This window comes from Aotus nancymaae, unplaced genomic scaffold (genome assembly GCF_030222135.1).
Source record: "Aotus nancymaae isolate 86718 unplaced genomic scaffold, 86718_ANA_hifiasm-v0.15.2.pri h1tg000064l_1, whole genome shotgun sequence".
NCBI lineage: Eukaryota > Metazoa > Chordata > Mammalia > Primates > Aotidae > Aotus > Aotus nancymaae.
Window position 1 is genome coordinate 20,525,429 of NW_026988479.1, and position 13,506 is coordinate 20,538,934.

Genomic DNA, 13,506 nt, shown 5'->3' on the forward strand with positions numbered 1-13,506 from the left:
TAACAATACCGATGATAAAAACACATGCACACGTATGTTCATTGCAGCACTTTTTACAATAGCAAAGACCTGGAGCCAGCCAAAACGCCCATCTATGACAGACTGGACAAGGAAAATGTGGCACAAATACACCATGGAATACTATGCAGCCATAAAAATCAATGGGTTCATGTCCTTTGTAGGGACGTGGATGAATCTGGAAACCATCATTCTCAGCAAACTGACACAAGAACAGAAAATCAAACACTACATGTTCTCACTCATAGGAGGGTGTCAAACAATGAGAACACATGGACACAGGGAGGGGAGCATCACACACTGGGGTCTGTTGGGGGGTGGTAGGGGAAGGACAGCAGGGTGTAGGGAGGTTGGGGAGGGATAACATGGGGAGAAATGCCAGATATAGGTGACAAGGGGTTGGAGGCAGCAAACCACTTTGCCATGTATGTACCTATGCAACAATTCTGCATGATCTACACATGTACCCCACAACCTAAAGTACAATAAAAAAAAAAAAGAATTGAAAGCAGAGTATCAAACAGAAAAAAAAACCAGCAAGTAGTATTCAGCGTTGCAATGACTCCAGAGGGCGTGATCAGAGCCTAAGAGACTACATAGAGTTTAATGAGTACATAGCAGTAAAGTCTGGGGCAGGAAAGATTATTTCTCTTATTTAAAAAATAAGATTGTCTCTTTTGGAGAAGTCTTTACCCGTTTATTGGCAGTGCAATTTTTATATAGTAATAGCTCATCAAAAGCCAACTGAGATATCTTGTTCATTAGTCACTCTTTATTCATTAAGTTAACCATTTAATACTGAACAATGTCAAGGATGAAAAAGAATACTCACCAGATGGTGCAGCCAGTGCTATGATAATGAGAGAATTAGGTTAGATTCATATGACAAACAATGATGGAATAATATAGAAGCTATTTGCCTTAAAAATAAGCTAGATAGGTATTGGTGGGGAAAGGAAATGGCTGTGTCTACAAAAGGGTGGCACCAGCAATCCTTCTGATGAAACTGTTCTATATCTTGATTATGATGGTGGCTATACAAACCCACACATGACTAAATCATGTAAAATTAAATTCACACATACATACATACACACAAATATGCAAATACTCACATAAATACATATAAAACTTATGAAATCTGAATAAGGTTGGTGTATTATACCAATGTCAATTTCCTGATTGTGATATTATACTAAATTTATGCAAGAGGTTACCAGTTGGAGAACCTGGGCTAAGTGTACATAGGATCTTTTTGTATCATTTCTTATAATTGCATATGAATCTACAGTTCTCTTGAAATGAAACGGTTTTAAACAACAAAATAATCTAGATCAGTGATTTCTAATCCATTGTGATTTATGGATCCCTTTGAGAATCTCACGAAAACTATAGATTTTCTACAAAACTGTACACGCAGAATTTTTCAATTTCTTCAAGTTCATGAAGACTCTGAAATTCTGAATTTCTATACATTGTCACTATACAAATCCAGAGAGAGACACCCAGAAAGTTGGTGCTTTGCCCTCAAGGGTAATATTGTATTAAAAGCTTTTACTCTAGAGCAAAACAATGCAAATACTGACTCCACTACTTCTAAAACCTTCAGCAAGTTGTTTAACTTCTCTATGCCTCCGATTCCTTGTGAGTAAAGTGAAATTTATAATTTTACATACCTCGTGGTATGTCATAAAAATTAAATGAGTTAATATGGTAAAACACTTAAAAGAGTAACTAAAACAAAATAAGCACAAAATAAACAAAATAAAAAGTGTTAACTGTTATTATCCATAAGGCTGCAACGTATCATTTCCTTCCAATCTCTCCAGCTTCTTCTTGCCCTGTCTTCCCATTGCCATCCTCTGCCTTAACTATAATTCCTCCCATTTCAGAACCTTTGCATATTATGATCCATCTCCCAGACAGCACCTATCACCTACTCATCCTCATTCAACACACTAATCCTTCAGTTACTCCATTTGAATCTCAATGCAAGCATCACTTTCTCAGGGAAGACGTCTTGGACCTCATTGGTAAGGTCAAATGTTCTATGTTTGAGCTCGTAGATAGCTCAACACTTCATAGTATTTATCTTGGTTGTAGTTTGATTATACACCTTGAGAGCTATGTGATTGTCATATGCCACTCCACTAGATTCTAATCTCTATGAAATGAAAACTGGATTTGATTTTGCTCTTCATATTACCCCCAGTACTTATCACAGTCCTAGCCTCATTATAGATACTCAGTAACTATTTGTTGAATGACTGAATGCTTAAATGAATAAATAAATCTATAATGACAGAAGCTGGCAGACATGCCTGACTTTATAAAGAGGCTGCTCACCCAACAGAGAGCAGATTTCTTTCCCTATAATCAGTTCACAAGAGAGAGAGCACATATATGCAAAGGTATTTTATATTCCACTGAGTATTTCCATACCTCTTATCTCAAGTTTTTATCACAGTGAAAGGGATTCCAATTCATTTACTCTTTGTAAGGCACACTGGTATACCTGACAAATAAAAGAGCCATAGACAATCAAAATGCCATTCTGCTTTGCGCCATTGCACTTCATTCTAAACTACACACACACACACACACACACACACACACACACAAAGTCACTCTCACTCACATACAAGAGAGACCAAAAGGGAAAGTTTTATTTCCCCAGGTCTTTTTTAAAATCAGACGCATACCTCATTAATGTTTATTCAACTTCCCACTGTGCTGATTCGCAAGGAAGCAAATATGTTTAATGAGAAAAAAAAGAGTAACTTAGAAGAATAAAAAATAAAGCTTACTATCAGGCTCTCCTCCATCTTCAAACTATATCCCTAATGTTTCTAGACATTTTACCCAACATCTCCCTCCACTTCCCCGCTAGAGCATTAATATGCAGTAAGGTCCCACAGTTGGATTAATTGGATCAATGCTGAAGTTTTCATTTGCAATGTGAGTTTAACAAATTAATTTGGCATATAATGAAATATTGTGAAACAGTTTCAGAATGGATATTGCAACTACTGGCTTGTTCAATTACTGTCAAAATGCACATACAAGAAAAATATGAAAATCTGAACATATAATTGCAGACTTAATTACCACTCTGTGCTAACCAGTGGCAATCATACCGAATTTGTCAAAGCATTTAAACTAGTTCTAAAGTATCTCTCTAATTCCAAAGAAATAAGAACACATTAGCAAATACTAAACAGACAACTAACTCAAGTCTTTCTCATTTTTCTTGGGTTGTTAAGATGGCAGAAGAATGATCTGACCAGGATTTTTCAATGGGCCACAATTATGAATCTATTCTTACAACTTCATGATTTACAATATACTTTAATGTACATTATCTCATTTGAATTGTCTTGAAAATTGTAATTATGTGTGAAATTTAACAATACTGCCACTTGTCCTCAGAGATAGATGATTTATTTATTTAAGGAATACTGACTGAGTGTCTACTATGTCTCATACTGTTCTAAGCACTTGGAAACAGCCATGAAAAAGACAATGTTTCTGTTCTAATGAAGCTGATATTATAGTGACATATATAAACAGCAAACACATACAAACTACAAAAAAAAAGCAAAATAATGTTAAGATACAAAATACGTGTCTGCTTTAGATTGGGTGTTCACTAAACGACTCTCTGAGGAGATATTTGAACATAAGCCCTGAAGTCTGTGTTAGTATATCTGAGAAATGTCTAATCCCTACATAATCAGTGTTATCTTGATTAAACTATTAGTGCATGTTTTATGTAATAAGTAATAATCAAAATGCCTGAGATGATCATTTATTTCAATCTTCTTACTGCCCATATCATGACCAGAGCAAGTGCTTTATACAATTACCTACTTTACTAAAAGCAGATCATTTGCACTAGAATATTACTTTATGTCTCAGATAACTTCACATCTATTTTTCCTCTGATTTTCAGAAAGGGTACTGTTATCCCTGTTTTTCAGGTGAGAAGGCTGGGGCTTGCCTCAGGTCATACAACAAATGAGTAACTCAAAATTCAAGACTACTGACTCCTAGTCCAATGCCCTCTCCAGAATACATTTACAGTAGATAGAGAACTCCGATTTACTCAACAAGTACTAATATTAAATTGTTTTGTTCACTGCCAGTTGATAGCTATTACTCATGGTGAGAAAAATATAATGTTTGACCTTATGAAGCTCCCAGTCACATTGGGATCACATTTAAATAATTCATTACAAACTCAGGAGAAAAGTGTAATACCTTGGAGAATCAGAGGAGGCGTTCCACAGGGGCAGTGTTTAACCTGGGCATTGAAGAGTGAGTAGGAGTTTACCAAATAGAGGATAAGTTAAGAGGAGTTAGTCCAAAGGAAATTAGTGAAACAGAGAGGGACAGGAAGGATGATGATGAGTAAGGAGAACAGCAACCAGACTCTTGTGGGTGAGATGAAGAAGAAAGAATAAGGGAGGAGAGACGGGCCAACAGTCAGGTAATGAAAGCAGGAACTGGTTGTCAATGGTACCGAACAGTAAGCTAAGAAATTGAGACTTTTTCTGGTCTGAAGCAGTAGTCACTGAAGCATTGAGAGCTGGTGAGCAACAACACAATCACTAACTTAGAAAAAGCCTTCTGGAGGTAAAGAGTGAGTGGAAGCCAGTCATAGGTGGTGGCAGGAAAGCAGCTGTAATAGTCATAATTGTCCAAGGAGAAGCACAGACATCTCAAACTAGAACCATGCCATGTAAGTAGGCAGCTAATACTCCATCTTAGGTGGAGGAAAAAAAATGGGAAGAGGAGAGAGCAAATATTTAGAAAATCTTATCTTTTCCAAAGTCCACTCCAGGTCCTGGGATAGTTCAAAAGTTTTTCCTTTTGGTTTTGTTTTTTTGTTGGAAGTACATTCTTTGAAAGAACAGCAAAGCCTTGGGCCTTAATTCTGCTGTTGTTTGAAAGTCCACATATATATATTCAACTCCTGTGAGGGCTCTTTGATCTGTCTCACTATGTGGATGCTAGTCATTTGTTGTCTGCTTCCATGGCATTAATACATACAGCCCATATGCATTGTCTGATCTTGTGTATATTGAGGAAGTGGGGGTAGGACACCTCTTGATTTCCCCCCTTGAGTTGTTATGCTGTGTCTCTGGCCTTGACTGTTCTGACACAGATTAAAATATCTTGTCCATTTCATTTACTTTATCTTCCCTAAAAGAGGCTGTTTTGACAAGTGAGAGGTAATTGTTGTTTACTTCTGGCTAGTGTCAAAAGCTATGTTTTGCTGGACACAAGTGGCTGAGGCACTTCCTCCAAAGGGTGAAAGTTAAGAACTCTAACCTTGATAATTGAAAAGGCTGGAAAACTGTTTGGGAAGTGGCCATCATCTAATCCTTCACTGTGGGTATGATTCACCTCAAAGGACTCCTCACTCAGCTTAGGCTGGGAGAACAGGAAAGACGAGGAATCTGGAAAGCCCACTGCTCATTAAAACATGCAGCCCCATGTAGACTGTGCATCGGCAAGGCTATTTCCCCAGGCTCAGCAAAGTCTCTGTGCTGGGTTTGAATGTACAGATGCCTTGCTCTCATGCAGAGAAGGATCACCAGGACCTAGATCCACAAAAACTTTATCTAGGCATAGAATAAGTGTAAATATCTGCCCCAACCTGCTAATCAACATCTACTGCCCTGGTTCTACTGTTCAAGCTTTTATACTATTAAAAAAAAATAGCTTAAACCATAAAGAAATTTGATTCAAATCCTAGCTTTGTCACTTGCTAGCCATGTAGACTTGAAAAAGTTATTTCATGCCTTTAAATTTGTTTGTTCCTAAGTAAAATGGTAGTACTAATAGAAACTATCACACAGGAGTATGGTAGAAATTAGATGACAAAATATATGCAAAGCAGTACAATGTCTGGCACGTAGTAACAGCTCAATAAATGTCTGCTGGCATGATTGTCATTACCATTGTCATCATCATTTTCCTTCTCTGTCTTGCCTTATGTCTCTAGTGTGGTGGTTAAAAGTATGAGGTTTGAAGTGAGAAGGACAAGTATTCTAATGCCACCTAGACCATTCATTAGGTGTGCGATTAAGTCTCCCTCGTCAACAAAATAGAGATATTAAAAACAAAACTTACTCATAGGGATTGGAGAAGTATTAAATAAAAATATCAATGTAAGGCATCTTTTTTATTTCATCCCAAGTTTTATTGGGTACAATTGACACATAAAAATTGTACACAGAGTGTACAAAGTGATCTTTTAATAAACATATGTTTTAGAATGATTACACCGAGCAAAGTAACAAATCAATTACCTTTGCCTCACATCCTTATCATTTTCTGTGATGAGAACATTTACAATCTGCTCTCCTAGTGACTTTCGAGTATACAAAAACTTATCAACTATAGCAACCTTGTTGTACAATAGATCTCCAGAGTGTGTTCCTCCCGTCTAACTGAAACTTTCTACCGTTTAACCAATATCTTCCCATTCCCCATCCTGCCCCCAGCCCCTGGTAACCACTGTTCTCTCTGCTTCTACGAGGTTGAATTTTTTAGATTCCATATATAAATGAGATGGTGCAGTATTTGTCTTTCTGTGCCTGGCTTATTTCACTAAGCATAATTTCCTCTGGTTTCATCTACATTGTTGCAAATGACAGGATTTTCTTGTGTTTATAGACTGAAGAGTATTCCATTGTGTAGATACCACATTTTCTTTGTCTATTCACCTGTTGATGCACATTCGGGTTGATCCCGTATCTTGGCTACTTTGAATAATGGATGCATTGAACACAGAAGTGCAAATGTCTCTTTGACATACTGATTTCATTTCTTCTGAATAAATACCCAGAAAGGGGATTTCTAGATCATATGGTAATTCTACATTTAATTGTTTGAGAGACCTCCATGGTGTTTATCATAACAGCTGTACTGTTAGAATGGCTCTTAGAATGGGTCTTGACCACATGGTTCACACTAAATATATGTTATTACTATTATCCTTATCACCACTATTTCCAACAACACCTCAACTTAAGTGCCAATACACCAGTGACATGTGTAAAGTGTGGGAATGGGACAACATAAAAGGCATCAGTCCTATTTTCCTCTGTTCCTAATGACTTGGGGAGATCTGGGGCTGATGAGGAGTTCTAGTTCTCAGTTCTGATGCTAGTACGAGAAAAGGATAGACAGAAGGATACTTTATATCATACATTTGAGTTTGATATCCTGAACTCAAATAAGAGCCCCACATAATAATTGGGAAAGCATGAAAGAAAATTTCAAAGTTATTATTGCTGTTTTTTTCTAGTATTCCAAACAGTAAAAATCAAGGTAGAATAACTCTTTTTGATTAGACTAGAAATAGACACTTTACTGGGTATTACATTCTTTGCCCAATGTTTTATATAAATTATCTTATTTATTCCTCATGATAACTCTAAGAGTTACACACAATTGTGTTAGTCCCATGTGTGACTGGGGCTTGCAGGGATTAGTGATTTACCCAAGTTTTCCAGGTTATAGGAAGCAGAACCAGCATATATATTTCCCTCTTAAATACTGTATTCTCTCTTTTTGATGTTTGTTCAAGTTACATATTATCAATAACATAGTGACCGATTCAGTCGGGCATGCTCTGAAATTCTGTAGTTCCAAATATTTGCATATTGGACAATATCTGAGCTGTCTATTGCTAATCAAAGCAAGAATTCAGGTGACCAACTGATTGGATGTTTCTTTCCATTTACATGTCTTAGATGCACAAAAATCTTTTCAGATTGCCTTGTAGAGGCTGTCAGCTAGTGAGCTTATCAGCCACAGAAGTATCTGTGATAGAAGTTGAAGTTGGATTCTATGACTGGTGAGATTCTAGATTAGATGGGAAATTGGACTCCAATTTTTATTTCCCTTCTAATAGATAAAAGTCTTTCTTGTAGTAAAAGGAAGTGGCAAATTTCACGGTCATGAACAAAGTTATATAGTTAGAAAACAAACAGTCCCTATTTAGGCCCTTTGGCCCATCCACAATTACTCTCAGATGATAAGACTTCACTAAACAAGTTTACACTCAAGACAGGAAGAGGCAAGCATTTTTCATGTTGTGTTCTACAGTGCACAAGTATCTGTTCTTCAAAAGTGTTTCTTGAGTGTTCGTGTGTTTCTAGAGAAACACAGGAAAAGTGTATTTTATGATAAATTCAAAAAACTAAGTAAAAAATATTTTAAGAGTCTTAACTATTTGACTTTGCTGAGCCTTTTACCTTTTAATAGATATTGCAAATGTCTAAAAATGGACTGGAGCATGCATCATTTACCCAAATTATTTGATCACAGAACTTTTCAGCAGAGCATAGTTTGAGGAAAAGCTGGTGCAACTAAAAAGTACATGGACCGTGGAGTAAGGCAGACTGAACCTGCCTCCCTCCTCACTAGTAAACTAAGCCTGAGTCCCTTTTTCCTCATTCACAAAATGACAGGTAATTAACTCAATCAACCTACCTAAATTAAACAACATAATAAATGCAATATATTTGGCTTATCATGGTAGTTGCCTAGTAAATGTTAGTTTCTTTTTTCTGTGCTAACAGTTTTGGAAAAACCAAGCTGACACGTATCACAGAAGTGGTTGAACACCCAACAACCTATAATTTCACATATAGAGAAAGTCTCTGCTGGGTGACAAAATATCTCTAGACTATAACTAAAGCCAGCTCATATGAAGTAACTTTAAATGACTTTCTCCCTATAGAAAGTGTCATTTCAACAGTATTTTGCTATTTCACTGATCTAAGACTAATATTTGATATTCTTCTAAGATCTTATTTGTCTGACAGAGTCCTTTGACATTAGACTTCTTCTCTAGGCAGAATTTAACAACTTCATCTCTGCCATTCCACAGAATTATAGACCTTGCATAGGTTTAGGACTCCCAGGAGACATATTTGTAATATAGACATATGTGCCTTTCCCTCCTATGTATCTCCTTTAGATGCAATGGATTTAATCATATTTAAACTTGGTTAAAAATTACACTTTGCTCTTCATTTAAATGGCTCTCTATGCGCTGTTTCACTTATTCATTTACACTTTATTATTTCAGAGATTTTTTGGAGATTATGTCCTTAGACTCCCACAAAGTAGATATTTTTAATCACAATTATACTGTAGCCCAGAGAGTTTAAGTGATTTTCTTAGAGTCACACAGCTAGTTAAGAACACAGTGAGACTTGAGCCCACGTCTACCCGGCCTAATTCATTTCCCAGTAGTCAGAATTCAATTCAATTCAATATTTATTTACTATGTAATAGATTAGGCACATAATAGTAAGTTTTATTGCTGTCACCAAGATAAAGAGCTTATTATTATTATTCTATTTCAAAGGGCAAGCTTCCTGAAGTTATAGTCAAAGTGCTATATTCACAATTGCTTACTTTTAAGGAAAATAAGTCCTCCAGGGCATGAGAAGAGGTGGATGGAAGGAAAAAGGAGGCATGTTTATAATTTCATAGCTGCCTATGTTCTGCAGATTCCATTTTGGCTCCAATTTTCAGAGAAAAGAAGGCCTTACTCTACAGATGAGCCAATCGTCCTCATCCATTCGTCATATCTGTGTTTTAAGTCATTTATTCTAGAGCAATAGTTTATTCCTCTTTTTCACTTCTTTCTTTAGTTCTGGCATGTGACATACTATAATCGAAGAATGGGCAAAGTAATGTTCACATCCATATGTCTGCATGGTATTTAAAGGTTGATATTTAAATGATTTGACATTTCCATTACAACCAATTCCTCCGAAACCAATTTTAGGGGATAAAATGGCAGAGCAGTCCCTTGCCTTACATCTAATCAAGGTTAGTTAGATGTGCAGTGAAAAAAGTACCACAAAGTTTGTATTGGCCTTGTTTCCACAGTATATGTCTCATTGACCAAAACAAAGCTCTTTAAAAATGAAGACAGTAAAAAAGACCTGTGGTTCTCTCCATTACGCTGTTAAGGAAGGTTGAGGGATGGCTTCACAAAAAGAAATGGGCTTAAAAATTGCTGATGCATCCTTTATCACTGCAATTTCCACAAGGTTATAAAAGTCATGGTTAGATAAAATCTTGAAAGTGCCAAAGCAATGATCTAAGAAATGAATGCAGATAAGCCTTCTCCATTTTAAATTATGAGCAGTAGAACTAGAATAGAAATTGTATCACTGCTGAAGATCTAAAATTAAGTATGTGATTTTGCTCATTTGTATACAATGGGAAGTAAATCATTTCGTGGACTTTGTGCAATGAGTTCAAAATGCAGCTGCCAAGTACTCTCAACCTTGCACCACTGGGTAAAAGTCTCTGTTTCTCCATGATCTTGCAACATGTTCTAATGCACTCCTTTATTTATTTCCTATGTGAAGGGAAAGCTGGGGTTCATGTTCTGCATCTTTAAAAGATAAGGGAAGAGAGGAAAAGATACAATGTCCCTTTCTCTTGGAGTCCATAGGGGCCAGAATACTTCTGTGTAGTTCAAGGCAATTAACTTAGTCCTGGCCCCTTAGAGGCTATAATGAAATATCGGTTTTAATGCCCATGTGAAAATAAGGAAACAGTTATTTTTTCAAGGCCTAATAAAGTAACTCAAAGGGTGAATAAAAGAAAATTTGTTATACTTTGTATGTCTTTTCCAGGTCCTTTTGGTGTATATTTCATGAGGATGTAGGTGCATGGAGGGGTCCTGAGCACATTCACAGGAAGTCTAAATGAAACAGAGGAAAGCAGAAGTTACAAGAACTTTGTTGTGGAAGAGAGAATTTAAAAATTTTTAAGTTTTCTTCAATTAAAAAAAATTAAATAAGCAAGTATTATCTAAATACTAGAAAAGGGATAAAACAAAGAGAAGTTTAAAATTTTTTAATCAACTAGAATCCCATGTTGTAAAAGAATGTTTTCTATGCATAGTTTTCACTTACCAAAAGGGAATACATATAGTTTTGTAACGGCATATTCCACTCAGTGATGTATTTTGATTCTAGGGGAACAGGCAGGCATAAAAGTTCTGAAGGGATCTTGTGGGAGAAGAAATGAAGAGAGTCAACCAAAAAATATGGGCTGTATAGACTGGTAGGTGATCAAATGGAAAAGCAAAGAACATACTGATTTCATTTCCTTTAGATACATGCCCAGTAATGAGATTGCTGGTTATATGGTAGTTGTATTTTTAATATTTATCAGCAACCTCCACAGTGTTTTCCATAACTACACTAGTTTACAATCCCACTAAACAGCAGATAAGTTTTCCCTTTTTTCCACATTCTTGCCAATGCTTATTTTCTTCTGTTTTGTGATAATAGCCATTCTAACAGAAATTACAAGGTATCTTGTGGTTTTTATTTACATTGTCCTGATGATTAGTGATATTAAGCATCTTCTTCCATATTATTGGCCATTTGTGTGTCTTGTTTTGAGGAACTTCTATCAAAGTCTGGTGCCTTTTGTTAATTGGGCTATTCGTTTTTTGTTTTGTTTTACGGTTAAGTTCCCTGTGTAGTCATTCTAGGTATCAATCCTTTGTTAGATGTATACTCCACAAATATTCTCTCCCATTCTGTAGGTTGTCTCTTAATCCTGTTAATAGTTTCCTTTGCTGTGAAACAGCTCTTTAGTTTGATGTAATCCCATTTGCCTATTTTTCTTTAGTTGTCTGTGCTTTTGCAGTCTTATTTTTAAAATCCTTGCTCAGCTCAATATCACAGAGCACTTCCCCTACGTTTTCTTCTAGTAATTTTATAGTTTCCAGTTTTACATTTAAGTTTTTAATTCATTTTGGTTTCATTTTTGTATGTGGTGAGATGTAGCCATCCAATCTCATTTTTCTGCATGTGGATATCCAATTTTACCAGCACCATTTATTTTAAAAAACTTTATTTTCCTCAATGTATGTTCTTGGCATCTTTGTCAAAAATCAGTTGGCTATATAGGTGGGTGGATTTATTTCTGGGCTCGCTGTTCTGTTCCACTGTCCACTATATCCTTGTGTCCTTTTTTATGCTATTTTTGTTACTATAGCTTTGTAATATATTCTGAAGTCAATTAGTGTAATGCCTCCAGATCTGTTCTTTTTTCTCAGGATTGTTTTGCATACTTGGATTCCTTTGTGGTTCCACATAAATTTTATGATGGTTTAAAACCTCTGTTAAGAATGTCATTGATATTTTAATAGGGATTGCATTAAATATACAGATTATCGAGTAGTATGAATTAAAATTTTAATTACTAAGTCACATCAGCTGTGTTTTAAGCACTCAATAGCCACATATGGCAAGTGGCTATGGCAGATTATTGAACATTTCCATTATCACAGAAGGTTCTATCAGACAGAACTAGCTTTAACCATTCAGCTACTAAAGTATCTATAGTATCAGAAGGTGTCCAGCTGTCTATTACCTGTCTACCATCAATCATGAGACTTTTTAACTCCGGAAATAGTTGGCATTGGGTTTTTCCTGCTTTCACTCATCCTGGAGAAATGTGAAAGCCCCCTTGCCTGAATGGATAGATTGTCCTGCACTCAGTGGCATCCAAAGACAGAGGAGTGCTTCAAGCAACCAATCTTTCCTGCACAAAGTTTATTGATATGCGGACATAGTTATGAGCTTCAATGAATGAAGCAAATTTTTGAAGCCCTTGTTAAAGAAAAGATTTATAAGGGCCATTTCCTGCTCAAAAGCACATACTCTATCAGCAGAAAGTCTCACTGCATAACTCAGAATACCTGACAGCATCACCACAAATCATCTTGACCAATCATGTAAGAGAGCCAAATAGTAACCTGACTTGTAAGAATCCAAACTGCTGAATACTGGTCTTCCAAGAAGTAGAAAGACAATGAGATAAGAAAATCTAAAACAGCCAGAACAAGGAGTATCCATCAGAGATTAAAATACAACCAGGCCAACTGCCACTGTGGACAATCTGCAGTGTTTTTATAACATGTAGGGTGCGAGGAGTAAACAGACCCAGATTGAGTTAGTTATGGAGAATTCATTACCAGTTATTTACTGGTTTCCATTTTGAGAATACACACATAGCAGAGGATCACCAGCTTATTAGTACCTGAAGAACTGACTTTGGCTACTTTCCCCAAATGTGTATTACACGCCATTTATGTCAGAAACAACCAGGGGTTTGTTTAAAAACAAAATCAGACTTTTGACCCCGTGCAGATCTATTACATCAGAATCTGGCAGGGGAGTCCAATAATTTGTATTTTATAAGCACTGCAGCTGATTCTTATTCACCCTGAAATTTGAGGACGGTTGAACCAGGAGAATAATTTGCCTTCTCCTGCACTATCTCACCCTGCTTTTTTCCTTCTCTACCTTTTTCTCCTCCTCCCCTTTCTTGTATTATAAAGAATATACTCAAAAACACAAGAAAAGTTTTATGTCTGGCACACATACATTATAAAAATTAAAGCATTAATATTTATTAAATCAT

General features: G+C 36.2%; 1 protein-coding gene across 14 annotated transcripts in view; it reads right to left on the bottom strand.

The window, feature by feature from the left end:
- PRELID2 (PRELI domain containing 2) overlaps positions 1-13,506 on the bottom strand; it is an 856,521-nt gene that overhangs the window by 549,748 nt on the left and 293,267 nt on the right. Inside the window, exons 7-8 of one of the 14 annotated variants that reach the window (XM_064366455.1) lie at positions 10,980-11,075; positions 10,680-10,765 (exon numbers count right to left, since the gene is read on the bottom strand). The exons of 12 other annotated variants lie outside the window; for them this stretch is intronic. The gene's annotated coding sequence lies outside the window, so the exon portion shown is untranslated. Of the gene's footprint in view, positions 1-10,679; positions 10,766-10,979; positions 11,076-13,506 lie in introns of those variants that run through there. One more of the 14 variants, XM_064366464.1, reaches the window with a different exon arrangement.